We start from the raw sequence: 14,638 nt of genomic DNA, 5'->3' as shown, positions 1-14,638 counted from the left end.
GGGAACACAAGCAGGGGGAGTGGAGGAGGGAGAAGCAGGCTTCCCGCAGAGCAGGGAGCCGGATGCATGGCTTGATCCCAGGACCCTGGGACCATGACCTGAGCCAAAGGCAGACGCTAAATGACTGAGCCACCCCCAGGTGCCCCTAGGCGTACATTCTTGAATGGGATCTTCAAAGGCAGGAGCCTCTGACGCTGTTTTCAAACAAGAGGGTACTGCCACCTTTTAACAGGGAGGAAGAGCCACTTCTGCAAACCCAGAGGGTTAAGGGGAACCAGGAGATTCGAGACTGTGAATGTGTAGATGCACGGAGTCGTATCACAAGGCACCGTGTACCACTCCTTCCCCAAAGGGCCTTCATCTTGGCACAGCAGACTTTCAGGTTTGAGAATTCTTGGGAACTCTATGACCTTGGTAATTAATTTCTGGGCATGATCCTCTACTTCACCCTCTAACTTAAGGATGTGAAACTCTTTTTATATGCTACTAATTTGGACTTTGGTTTCACAGTAGGCCTTAAAGGGATGAAGGATCACCTTCAACCTTCCATTGTCTTTCTTCAAGGCCTCTCTTAACCTCACTGAAGAGCCATCTGACTCCATCATTCTTATATTTACTACTTTTTCAGAATTTCTCAAATAGCCTCAGACTGTACTCACTAGTGCATTTTCTTAATCATACGTCATGACTCAGTTTTTTTTTCTTTTTTTTTTTTTAAAGATTTTATTTATTTATTTGACAGAGAGATAGAGAGAGAGCACAAGTAGGCAGAGTGGCAGGCAGAGGGAGAGGGAGAAGCAGGCTCTCCGCCAAGCAGGGAGCCGGACGTGGGGCTCGATCCCAGGACCCCAGGATTATGACCTGAGCCGAAGGCAGCTGCTTAACCGACTGAGCCACCCAGGTGCCCCATGACTCAGTTTTAACAATTACACCTACACAGCACTCAAAGTACTTCCCCACCACCATTGAGAGATCCTCAGCGCAAGTCAGCCAGTGGGGAGCCCAGCGCCAGAAACCATTTTAGCCCATTGTTCTGATCACTCACTTTTGGCACTAGTAGTCATATGTGGAGTTTCCCAAGAAACAGACATCAAAATGAAGACTGTTCTCTGGGAATAATACCTACCGGGGAGTGAGAGAAGCAGGACTATATAGAGGGAGATTGGAACTGTGGTGAATTTGCCCTGGAAACCCCAGTCAATTCCAAAGGACCCCTGCTGAGAAAGATGTCCCAGATTGAGGCCAACGGGTGGGACTTTGGAGCTATCCACCCCCACAGAGTTGCCTGCAGAAAACGGGTCTCACAAGACAAGTCCCTCTTGCCAAAAGCATTTACTGGGGAGGGATTCAGCTGGTAGCCCTGCAGCTGAGAAGAAAGAGTGCCCCCCTCCTAAGAGGGGAATCTGTGTGGTGGACCACCACACCTACTACACAGACTAACACTCAAACGTCACTCTCTTTTCGTGAAGCATTCTTTAACCAATGTAAATAATGTAATGAACACATAGTTCTGTGTGTGCTACTGTTTCTCATTCATTCATTTAGATGATAAATTATCATTTCTATATCTTTATCAACTGCAAAAATTTTAACCTTTTGCGGATATGAATCATACATCTAGCCAATGCTTTACACTTACTAAGTACTGATTAACACTGTTACGGATGATCACAGGCAGCCTCTGGAGGAAATGTATCAGAATTCCAAGTGAGCTAAATAATTTTGCAGCATGACCTCTCATCAGTGTGGTATTAGGTATGCAACAGTATGGTTAAGTAAGAGTGCTGTGCTGAGAATAATGAAGAACATAATGGAAAAACAACAGTCCTTTATTTCCACTGATTTATACATGTTTAAAGTAGGACTGCTTTTAATATTCAATTCCTCCAAGTGTTAGGTTAGTTTTACTTGTGCACACACCTAGATTTTGTTTTGATAAAGATAATTAGAAACAAGTATTATTTGGGGGGGAGCACTTCATGTTTCATAAAAGATTGTGGAAGTGATGAATTTCATATTCATATGAATGAATTCAATTCATCATGTATATGATGAATTCATATACTACCCAAAACAACCTATACATTCAATGCAATCCCAGTCAAAATAACACCAGCATTTTTCACAAAGTTAGAACAAACAATTTTAACATTTGTATGCAATCAGAAAAGACCCTGAAAAGCCAAATTAATGTTGAAAAAGAAAAGCAAAGTGGAAGGCATCACAATACCAGACTTCAACCTGTATTACAAAGCTGTCATCAAGACAGTATGGTACTGGCATAAAAACAGACACAAAGATCAAGGGAACAGAATAGAGAGCCCAGAAATGGACCCACAACTTTAGGGTCAACTAATCTTTGACAAAGCAGGAAAGAATATCCAATGGAAACAAGTCTCTTTAACAAATGGTGTTGGAAAAACTGGACAGCCACATGCAGAAGAATGAAACTGGACCACTCTTGTACATCATACACAAAAATAAACGCAAATGGATGAAAGACCTGAATGTAAGACAGGAATCCATCAAAATCCTAGAGAAGAGAACAGGCAGCAACCTCTCTAACCTCAGCTGCAGAAACTTCTTACTAGACATGTCTCTGGAGGCAAGTGAAACAAAAGCAAAAATCAACTATTGGGACCTCATCAAGATAAAAAGCTTCTGCACAGTGAAGAAAATAATCAACAAAACTAAAGGAAACTGATGGAATGGGAGAGAAGATATTTGCAAATGACATATCTGATAAAGGGCTAGTATCCAGAATCTATAAAGAACTTATCAAGCTCACACCCACAAAAACAAATGATCCAGTCAAGAAATGTGCAGAAGACATGAATAGACACTTTTCCAAAGAAGACATCCAGGTAGCTAAAAGACACATGAAAAGATGCTCAACATCACTCATCATCAGGGAAATACAAATCAAAACCACAATGAGATCCCACCTCACACCTGTCAGAATGGCTGAAATTAACAACTCAGAAAAAATAAATAAATTAACAACTCGGGAAACAACAGATGTTGGCAAGGATGTGGAGAAAGGGAAACATTTTCACACTGTTGGTGGGAATACAAACTGTCGCAGCCACTCTGGAAAATGGTATGGAGATTCCTCAAAAAGTTAAAAATAGAACTACCATATAAACCAGCAATTGAACTACTAGGTATTTATCCAAAGGATACAAAAACGTTGATTTGAAGGGGCACATGATTTGAAGGGGCAGTGTTTAAAGCAGCGCTATCAACAATAGCCAAATTATGGAAAGAGCCCAATGTCTACCAACCGCGACTGATGAATGGATAAAGAACTCAAGTTTTTTGGAGGGCATTTCAGTTAAGGACTTTGGTCTTTGGGGCAGCCATACTCATATGAGTATCTGCATTCCTGGTCCATGTGACTCCATTTGAGGTCTCATGAGGGGTCTTGTGAGACACTTCCCAGGTGCCCACACAGAGACTTCCTTATCCTGACTCCTGGACGATGCCTTCTCCCACTTGGACGCAGTCACTCCAAGCTCTTCCCTGTCTATGTTCCCCCAGCCCAATGGTCCATAAGGAGACAGAAGCCTTTTACTGGGGCTTCTGTACTGCATCTACCTGACCTTCAGCTGGCACCATCACATGGGGGAAAATGGAATATGGGGAGTTGGCACCACTTTCTGTCTCTTGCTTGGACCGTCATAATAAGTGGTAAATGCTTGCTCCTTCCAGGGTTGTCCAAATGGGTCACCTTGACATCTGATTACCTAACAGTTAAGTGTTTATCAAATTTCAGACCTTAACTCAGCGATCATGGAACTTGCTTTCTCAACGTCCAAGACCCTTTGTCTCAGAGATGTTCACTGTCAAATGTGTGACTCCTCAGCAATGTCTAGATTTTAGCAAAGTGCTTTTGAAGACAGAAACGTTTTCCGAGGCTAAAGGATAAAGAGGGTGGAATTTCGGGCACTGTGAAAACTGTTTTAGGTTTTGGGAGCACACTTTGAAGAGGTGGATTTTATTTGTAAGAGTGCTGTGGTGACACTTCACATGAGATTTACTCTCTTAGCAAATTTTTGCATGCATAATACAGTATGGGTAGCTATAGGAACAATGTTGCACAGTAAGTCTCTAGAACTTATTCATCTTTTGTAATTGAAACATTCTTTTTTTTTATTCTTATGTTAATCCCCATACATTACATCATTAGTTTTAGATGAAGTGTTCCATGATTCATTGTTTGTGCACAACACCCAGTGCTCCATGCAGAACGTGCCCTCCTCAATACCCATCACCAGACTAACCCATCCTCCCACCCCCCTCCCCTCTAGAACCCTGTTTGTTTTTCAAAGTCCATCGTCTCTCATGGTTCGTCCACCCCTCCGATTTCCCCTTCATTCTTCCCCTATTGCTACCTTCTTCTTCTTCTTCTTCTTCTTCTTTTTTTTTCTTAATATATATTGCATTATTTGTTTCAGAGGTACAGATCTAAGATTCAACAGTCTTGCACAATTCACAGCGCTTACCAGAGCACATACCCTCCCCAGTGTCTATCACCCAGTCACCCCATCCCTCCCACCCCACCCCCCACTCCAGCAACCCTCAGTTTGTTTCCTGCGATTAAGAATTCCTCATATCAGTGAGATCATATGATACATGTCTTTCTCTGTTTGACTTATTTCACTCAACATAATACCCTCCAGTTCCATCTACCTGTTGAACAGCAACTTTCCATTTCTCCCTACCCCCAGGCTCTGGCAACCACCATTCCATTCTGTGTTTCTGTGAATTTGTCTATTTTAGATACATCAGAAGTAAGTGGAATTATGTAGTATTTATCCTTCTGTGTCTGGTTTCACTTATAATATCCTCCTGGTTTGTCCATGTTGTTGTATATGGCAGGCTTCCCTTCCATTTTTAGGCTCAATAATATTCCACTGTATGTATACACCACACCTTCTTTATCCACTCATCCACTGGTGAAGATTTAGGTTGTTTCTGTACTTTGGTTACTGTAAACTATGCTGCAATGAATATGGTAGTGCAAATACCTCTTTGAGATCCTAATTGTAATTCTTTTGGTTAAATACTCAGAAGGGCTAAAAATTGACCCATGTACCTGCAAGTGGGTAGAGACCTATTCTACCTACTGATTGGGCCACCTCCAATTCCCTTTAACAGTTAAGCTCAGAAAGGTGGCTAGATATCTGCATATCTACACAGTCTTAAACCATATGTGTAGTCCTTTCTTTCCATCTTGCAGAGATAACTTGAGTTTGTAAATAACCCAAAGTAAAAGCCAAAGTTCTTACAATGGCCTATGGGAATTTGCCCCATCTGTCTTTGTCCCTGGATATCTCTCCAATCTCCTCTCCTATATCTTCCATCCTGCTCCCATGTGAAACCACATGAAGACAGTTACATTTGACTCCAGGACTTTGCCTTTGCTTTCCCCTGTCAAGAATGCTCTTCTCCAAATATCTATTGGCTTGCTCCCTCCCATTTTCTAATACTATCTCCTGGCCACCCTATCCAAAATTTAAACTCCTCCCTCTCTGTTCGCTGCTGAATCCCTTATACTTAAAATGATGTCTGGCACATGGAAGGTGTTCAATAAATATTTGTTGAATGAAGGAAATAAATAATTATACCTACAAATCAGGAAGTCCTGAATACATTTTAAAAGCTATTATGTATTGTCATTGAAGCTCCTCTGTTGCTTGGAGATAGACAAGGGCTCTATTTGCAAAGTCCTTGGAGAGACTGAAGCTAAGGGAGCTGTTGAGAAGCGCAACCTCAGGAAGTAACTCACAACCCTGGATTGCTGTGTACAGCCAAGGAATCATCTTCAGATCATACCTGGCCTACATGCAACTCTCTTCCTACTTAACGCTAGAGCTGGAAAAAAAAAAAATCCCTCCTACTTCGGCAGTATAGTTCAGAGAGAGACATGGCACAGATCAGAGAGTACAAAGAACAAAGAGAATGAGCAAGAACCTGCAGAACACAGAAGACATTCCTCCTAATGAGAAGCTGCAGGCACCACTGAAAAGGGAGCAAGCCTCTTAAAACTCTGGCACTCCACGGATTCATGGAAATGATTAATAAGAACAATTATTTCAAGTTTGAACCTTCAGGAACTGCAAAGACTCCAAGAATGGTGTGGAGCTAGGGGTAAACCGATTCTTGAGGAAGTAACTGTTGAAATGCAGGTAGTTAGTTAACTTTTTTTTTTTTTAGTTAACCTTTTTTTTTTTTTTTAAAGATTTTATTTATTTATTTGAGACAGAGAGAATGAGAGAGAGAGAGAGCACATGAGAGGGGGGAGGGTCAGAGGGAGAAGCAGGCTCCCCGCCGAGCAGGGAGCCCGATGCGGGACTTGATCACGAGACTCCAGGATCATGACCTGAGCCGAAGGCAGTCGTTTAACCAACTGAGCCACCCAGGCGCCCTTTTTTAGTTAACTTTTACTGGCGCTTTGCAACCTATTGGGCATGACTGTGGTTATCCCTCACAGCTTCATGTAGTTGTGTACTATTTTATACAAAAGGAAGATGAAAGTGCAGATAATCTGCTCAAAATCACAATCTAGGAAGTAGTGAGTTCAGAATTTGAACACAGAATCCTATGATGTAGCACAGTGAAAAGAGGTACCAGATGGGTGAACAGAGAAAACCAGGATCTGAGCTAGTCTTGCCAGGCTAAGCATTTCAAACATCTCCTAGCGAGGAAAAGTTATCAGGAAATACCACAATCACAATGTGTGTGTGTAGGTGTGTGTGTGTGCATGCGCACATGTGTACATGTAGTATGTAGCATGTATGTGTGTGTTCTTCTTTAGTATACCCCCAAGATGGGGTTTAACTATTTGTGATTAATAACTCTATTGCACCTATGAGGTCCTGAGTAAAACATGATATGTAGTATTTATAGAAAATTTTCCAGATTTCCTAGAGATTTTTTTTAGCAATGTTGATTTTTCTCGTGCAGTGTCTTCACTCTGCACGAGATACTAATACTAATTTGTATGTAATCAAACAAATATACAGTCATTTCATTCTGGCTTTTTTCACTTAGCATAGTATGATTGAGGATTTCCTATGTTGCCACACCTATCATTAGTTCTTTTGTTGCTGAGTAGTATGTTATCGTATGGACATATCACAATTTGTTCAGCATTCACTAATGATGTTCATTTAGACTGTTTCCAGTTTATGTCTAATAAGAATAAAACTGCTACAAGATGTAAACATAAAAAAAAATACTAATTTGTAACTATCAGTTATGGGATACTTACCAGGTGCCATGTACTATGACAAATGCTGTACATAAGTCATTCCAATAAATGTGCATAGTTATTACCTCCATATTACATAAGGAAATGCTGAGACTCAGAGAGACAGTATAAACTACGCAAAATCACAAAGATTAAAAATTAGTTCGCACTGACTTCTGAGCCCCAACCATTCAGCAAAATGTCATGCCACATAAAGGAAATGAACTATGTGAAGAACAAGAAACTACTATACTCACTTTATAACATGCTGAATGAAGATAGTTTCAAGCCATCTTACTAGTGGTTATTAAAGCACTCATATGCCTGCATACCTTTTTATTTTATGACTTCAGTGCTCCTGCTAGTGAACACTTACCATAATTTTCCTTGTATGGTCCACTGATCATGTCCTCTGTTCCTGACTACTGAGAAATTCCAAGATCATTGGTCCACAGGTTAGGGTCAAACTCTCTCTTAGGAGTGCAGAGGAATGAGACTGTGGCTCTGAGTGAGTACAGGTGGGATAGAACACTGAGTATTAGCAGGTGGAGTCAGAATCCAGGAAGTTCAGGCAGGCAGAGATAGCTCAAGAGGGAGGATAGTGAGATACTGCTTACTGATACACAGTAAGCGGAAGATTTCCAGATACTGTAACAAATCGATTGGCTATGAATAGAAGACATCCAAGAAGATTGTATCATTATCATTTTCATTATGCTAAGCAGGAACAAACTGGTCCCTTAAACACCAAATCCATGTTTCTTATGAGAGAGTTAATTCTGAGTCTGCTTTTTTTTTTTTTTAAGATTTTATTAATTTGGGCACCTGGGTGGCTCAGTCGTTAAGCGTCTGCCTTCAGCTCAGGTCATGATCCCAGGGTCCTGGGATCAAGTCCCGCATCGGGCTCCCTGCTCCGAGGGAAGCCTGCTTCTCCCTCTCCCACTCCCCCTGCTTGTGGTTCCCTCTCTCGCTGTGTCTCTCTCTATCAAATAAATAAAATCTTAAAAAAAAAAGATTTTATTAATTTATTTTATATAGAGAGAGAGAGCACAAGAGGGGGCAGGAGCAGAAAGGGAGAGTGAGGGAAAGGGAAAGAATCTCAAGCAGACTCTGCGCTGAGCATGGAGCCTGACAAGGGGCTCGATCTCATTACCCTGAGATCATGACCTGAGTGGAAACCAAAAATCGGATGCTTAAACAACTGAGCCACGCAGGTGCCTTGAGTCTGCTTTTGAGATATGCTTTATCACTGGTCAGTATTTTAAGCTCCATACTCCTATTTTATTATGATAACATGGCCAATACTTTTCAGAGCAAACTCTCTATATCATAATGTAACCCATACACAACTAAGGATTCAGTTTATAAAAGAGGATCCTAAAATGGATTCAAGGTTGCAAAAGGAATTTTGATACAATTTTGATATTTCCATACACTCATTTACTCTATTTGCTTCTGGCTTATACTCATTTGTATTACCATCATGTATTAAACATACACTGTTACTTTTCTTAAAAGAACATTTAAAAGGTGAGAAAGTCTCATTTTACAAAACACTTGTATTACTTTAAGAGAAAATTTAACAAAAAAAGGAAATCAAATGATGAAATGAAAAACTTTTAACAATTATTACTGAGAGAAAGGGTATCACATCAGTAAATGAATTCATGTTTTAAAGTAGGTATAAAAGGTACGGCAATCATGAATCCATCCTGAAACATTGGGAAGTACTGCCTAAGACCTCAAAATAGTAAAAAGGACAAATATGAAAGCGCAAGTTTATCTTATGGGATCAACTGCGAAATCACATATTATTATGTCAACAGGAGATATTTTCACTTCCAAGATAATGTTCATTTATAACAAGCTATTCCAACAAATATGAGCTGAATCAGATAAAGAGGAAGTAGAAAGTTACTTCAGGCTGGAAGATACTGAAAGACAGGATCAGTTTTTTACTTAAACTTAATGGAATAGCTGGGGCCAAGCTAGCTTTGGTTATGAGTAGGGCATTCATATATCATCCAAACTAGGATACTCTTGTAGATTAAAGGGGCACTTTGCCAGGGTAAGAGCTGTAAACTAGGAGGATTATCCCAGGCAACTTGGAAGTTAATGTCATCTTATTTATATGGTATGACATGATGTCTATTAGAAGAACCTCAACTTTACCTTCACTTGCTTCTAAATTTACTTGGTTCTTTAAATTTATTTTTTTTAAAGATTTTATTTTAGAGAGAGACTGAGTGAGAGAGTGAGCACGAGCGAGGGAGGAGTAGAGGGAGAGGGAGAAGCAGACTTCCCACTGAGCAGGGAGCCCTGATACTGGGACTCCGGGATCATGACCTGAGCGGAAGGCAGATGCTTAACCGACTGAGCCACCGAGGCGCCCCTAAATTTACTTACTTTTTAAAATGATAGTAAGTATTGATCTATGGCTTGTGAGGTAAAGAACCCTGAATAGGATAATGCATTAAGAATTTAATATATGTGTATGCAAATTTTTAGTTTACTGTACTCTAAAGGCAGAACACAGAAGAAGTATTCAGGTATGCATCTGAATACTGAGTGCTTTGAATAAAAGAGGAGAAAAGGAATGCAAATTGTATTACATACAACCAGTATTTGTTAATTGCAACACTTGGCACTGAAAACGTGTCATTTTCAAATGGTGAGACAGTCACAGCTGTATAAGGAAATGTGTTAACCATGCTATGATTAATCATTACTTCCCATATTACTTTGCCTAGAAAAATATTTCACAGAAAAAGAAGGCAGGCACCTGGGTGGCTCAGTCAGTTAAGCAGCCAACTCTTGATTTTGGCTCAGGTCATGATTTCAAGTCCTGAGATTGAGCCCCACGCTGGGCTCTACGTTCAGTGTAAGTCAGCTTGAGATTCGCTCTCTCCCTCTGTTCCGTCCCCCGTTGCGCTCTCTGTCTCTCAAAAAATAAATTAATAAATTTAAAAAAAAGGGGAAAAAAAGAAGACAAGTTTTTCCCATCAATAATAATAAAATGAAAAAAAAAAGTGTTAGCCATGGGTAAATATGTTTGTTCTAAGTGCACGAGGAGGAGAGAGTCGCATACACTCTTGGAAAGCATGGGAACTGATGCAATCACCCTGGAAAACACTCTGGAAAACTATTTGACATTATCTACTAAAGCTGAATATATAATTATGTTTTGGCTCATAAGTTTCTATCCTCACAGAAATGTGTACATACATTCATCAAAAGATACACAAAACAGTAAGGGCAGCATTATTCTTAACAGTCTCAAACTAGAAACTAGTTAAATGTCCATCAGTAGGAGACTAGAGAATGATTTTGATGAGTCACACAATGAAATACTATTCATCAATAAGAATGAAAAATCTGCAACCACTCTCAACGATGTGGATCAATCTCACAAATGGAATCCTTAGTGGAAGAATCCAGACAATAGGAAGGCATATTGTAGGATTCTTCTTATGCAAAGTTCAAAAACAGGCTAACCCAATGCCTAGCATTGAGTCAGAGTGACTATTAGCCTTAGGGTGGTAGCATTGACTACAAGGGGCACAAGGGAGGGCCCAGAGGCTGGTGAGGTTTTGTTCCTTGATCTGGATGCTCATTACATGGGTGTGTGTACGATGTGAAAAGTTAATCAAACTGCAACACATTATTTGTGTACTTTCCTTATATAAATAATTCTTCAGTCAATGTTTTTGAAAAGAGGCAAGCTTCAGTCCAGCACTAGTGGAAATGATAATAAATTTCAAATTAACAAGTTCTGAACTAATTATGTTTTAAAGCATACAGAAGCATTAATTCCCTTCTAATCTCTGAGAAAAGTTGCACTACACAAAATATGTCCCAAGGTTTTATAAAATGGTTTGATGGTATTTTTTCCAATTCTAAATTTCCTTTCAAAAGAAAATCTACTCATGTTTGCAAAACTTGGGATTATAAGAAAAAAATGGAGAGTATGACCCAATTTCCTGAGTTTCATGTATCTGTACACACATAATATGTGCATTATGTATAATACATGTATATGGGTAATATCTGTATATCACATATATAATACATATACATATAACACATATATGAATTTTTTTCCTGTTTCTCTCTTTTAACAATTATATGCAATGCTTTTCTTAAGAGTTTTTTTCTTAAAATTTAAAAATATAATTGTTACAGTTTTAAGGACTGTTTTCTAGAATGCAAAAATAAGAATGTGGACCATGTGAATGCTTTCTAATGAGAAAGGAAAATTATTGTCAGCTGCATTACCTTTCACTGATAACTTATTAAAAGTAAAGAATGTAAAATACAGTTTGTATTTCTGGACTAAATTTACTAGGTAGGTTGTACTCGGTCATTCATAATATATATAGAAATGCTTACAGAGGTATTATATTGAAAAGGTTCTAGAGTTGAAATAATTCTTCTCTTTTTGCTTATAAATGTGTAAAGAACTTTTGACTTTAAACTCTCATCATTTCAATATTTGCTATGAATGCAAATCTAACAAATAAAAAACTATTATAGCAAACTATGTTTTAATTGATAAACCAGTCTTATCATGACCTTTTATATTTTACTGTTATTTGCCTTTTTTACGTGTCTTAATATTTTTCAATTTTATTTAGGTTGCAGTACATGGTTAATGCAATTTAGAAGTAAAACATAATTAGTATCTGATTCAACTTCCTATCATTGTACTTAGAACAAACACATACCACTAACAAGCTAGCTGGACATTGAATAATTACTTAGTTGGTGTTACAAACACTTTATATGGTGTGTTATTTAGACATTCAAGAGAATTTATTAATATTTGTAGAAACTGGGATTTGGGGGTAGGCAAGACATTCATTAAAATGTTTCCAAATTTAAATAATGGAATACTCATATTACACCTGAAAATTCATTATACAATATATTTTTTCAATTGGATTATAGTGAAGAAAAAGATATGGTTTTAATATGTTATATAAAAGAAGACACTAATGCTGCAAAGGTATTTGCTGTTATTTCTTGACAGTGAATGTGCATTTGTGAACTGCTTTAAAATGACAAAAATAAATAAATGTAGAAATAATTTGGGAGGTAATCCTCAACTATAAAATTTTAATGCCCTACAGTATTTTGTGAAGACTCTTCTACTTCTTGAGGGCTGGGGCAAGGATGTACTAGAAAATTTTAGGTAAAAACATTTCTGTGAGTCAGATATAGATGCCTGTTTATCTACAAAAACATACCCTGTTGTTGAAAACCGATTTCTGGGCTCTGGAGCCAAAATAAAACATCAAGACAGAGTTTGTGGATAAAGAGGAACGATAGTTTTATTGCTTTGCCAGGCGAAGGAAGCTGCAGCAGGCTAATGACCTCAAAACTGCAGACCCGAGGTGCCTGGGTGGCTTAGTCAGTTGATCATCCAACTCTTGATTTTAGCTCAGGTCGTGATCACAGGGTCCTGGGATAGAGCCCCGTGTGGGGCTCTGTGCTCAGGGTGGAGTCTGCTTCAGATTCTCTCTCCCTCTCCCTCTGCTCCTTCCCTCATTCACGCTCTCTATGTCCCTCTCTAAAATAAATAAATAAAATCTTAAAAACAAAACAAAAAACCTGCAGACCCACTGGGGTAAAAGGCTGAGGAGTGTTAGAGGAAAATACAGGATCTGGGCAGTTTAGATAGGAATCCTGTATGAGTCGTGTTCATCGTATCTTCAAGGTGGTGTCCGACTAGCCCAGGCGCTGGCCATCCAAGTCTCATGACTGAGTATACACTGAAGTCAGCACAACATCCACATCAATTCTGAGTTCCCTGAACAAAGGATTCTACAGAAAAACAAGGCAAGGGGAGGGGGAGGCTTTAAGAATGAGGAAGAGAAAAATCTGTTCCGTTTAAAGCCAAGCCTTGCTGAAGCACGAGTGTGCCCATCTGAATTTCCTTCCATCTTTATGTTTCTATAGTGATTTCAATATCCTACAAATACGTTCACTGCCTAAAATGATAGTAATGATGGATGCCAGAAAAGCTAAGCACAATTTTGTGCAGAATATTACAAATCAGAATACAGAGAATAAAGAGAAATTGAACCAAGGGTTATTCAGAAAGACAGGAGAAAGTGAAACCTGAGATTTACTCATCCAAACTCTGACAGTCAGGTCTGATAACCTCAGAAGAATTCATGGGTAAAATGGAACGAGACCCACCCCTCCACACCCTTCCCCAAGAGAGCAACAGAAGGACTAGCTTCCCCTGGGATTCCTCAAGGGGCAGCTCCCTTCTCTGCCCATAAGTCCCAAACAACCGCTTGGCCTCACTTCCTTTCTTATCCATGGAGAACTTCCTTCCAACCAAGAAAGAAGAGATTACTGAAGCCATGCCTTGCCTCCTCTCAACTCCTTTATTTTGATTTCTGAGTTAAGATACAAAGAATTTACAGAACAAGCCATTTGCTTTCATGTTTTGTTTCTTTTCCTTTTGAGACAAAAATCATTAAAATGGGAACGATTAGGGGCTTGAAGAATTTTCAAATCCATTTTTAAAAGACAATTATTTTAATAGATATGTAAATTATCTTAGTAACCTCTACCTCGAAAAGTCAATATTCTGGAGACCACATTGGAAAATAGCAGGTCCACCCTCACAGGCTTTGATACTAACAAAGTTAAAGTCTGGGTGTTGCACTTGTTACAAGTCTATACATAGAGATAGCAATTGGGACTGGCAACAAAGAATTTCTTCCCTGGCTATCTCCTCTTGAATTGTTTCATGAGAAAACGTTCTGCTTAGAGTATTGATACTAAAGTGGATATGCTACACATTTTTTCCCCCCACATCATACAAGTAATGTGCCGAGGTCATAACAAGGTTTCAGGAAGACACAAGTCACACAATGGTGTGAACACCCCATCACACTCATGAACAACAAAATGATCAATGATATGCTAAATATTTAGTCTCTAGATTTTCTAAATTTGATACCTGCACCATCACTAGAAAGCTGTATTCCAAGCCTCTGTAGAGCTGGTTTTACCCAACTTTTCCCGAAGGCTTAAGCAGGCCTTAGGTCTTTACGGAGGCCTGCAGCAGCCCTTGGGCAGTGGCAGACTGACCATGAACTTGACGAAGTTCAACCTGCAGGGCCCCTCACTGGCACAGGGCCCTTCTGGGAGGGCCCTGAATACTGGCTTCATAAAGTCGATAATTTTGGCAAAATTTGCAAATATAAGATATTTTACTCTACACCCTGTTTGGAACACTGCCTGGGGCCATCTGCTTTCTCCTGTGACACGCTTCCCTTCTTGTTGTCTGATGGTTATCCGTATGGCTCTAAGAATGTTAGGTATCTCAGAGGAATTCGCGTTGGCCGTACATTTATTTTGGATTTA

General features: G+C 39.4%; 1 non-coding gene across 1 annotated transcript; it reads right to left on the bottom strand.

The window, feature by feature from the left end:
• Positions 1-14,083: 14,083 nt before the first annotated feature.
• LOC118017233 lies at positions 14,084-14,184 on the bottom strand. Its single transcript, XR_004681094.1, has one exon. It is a non-coding gene; the product is annotated as a small nucleolar RNA U13 (small nucleolar RNA).
• Between the last annotated feature and the right edge of the window lie 454 nt (positions 14,185-14,638).

This window comes from Mirounga leonina, unplaced genomic scaffold (assembly GCF_011800145.1).
Source record: "Mirounga leonina isolate KUSES-001 unplaced genomic scaffold, KU_Mleo_1.0 Mir_168, whole genome shotgun sequence".
Taxonomy (NCBI): Eukaryota; Metazoa; Chordata; class Mammalia; order Carnivora; family Phocidae; genus Mirounga; species Mirounga leonina.
Note: the sequence above shows the minus strand (reverse complement) of the source record. Positions and strands in the feature narration are given on the sequence as shown.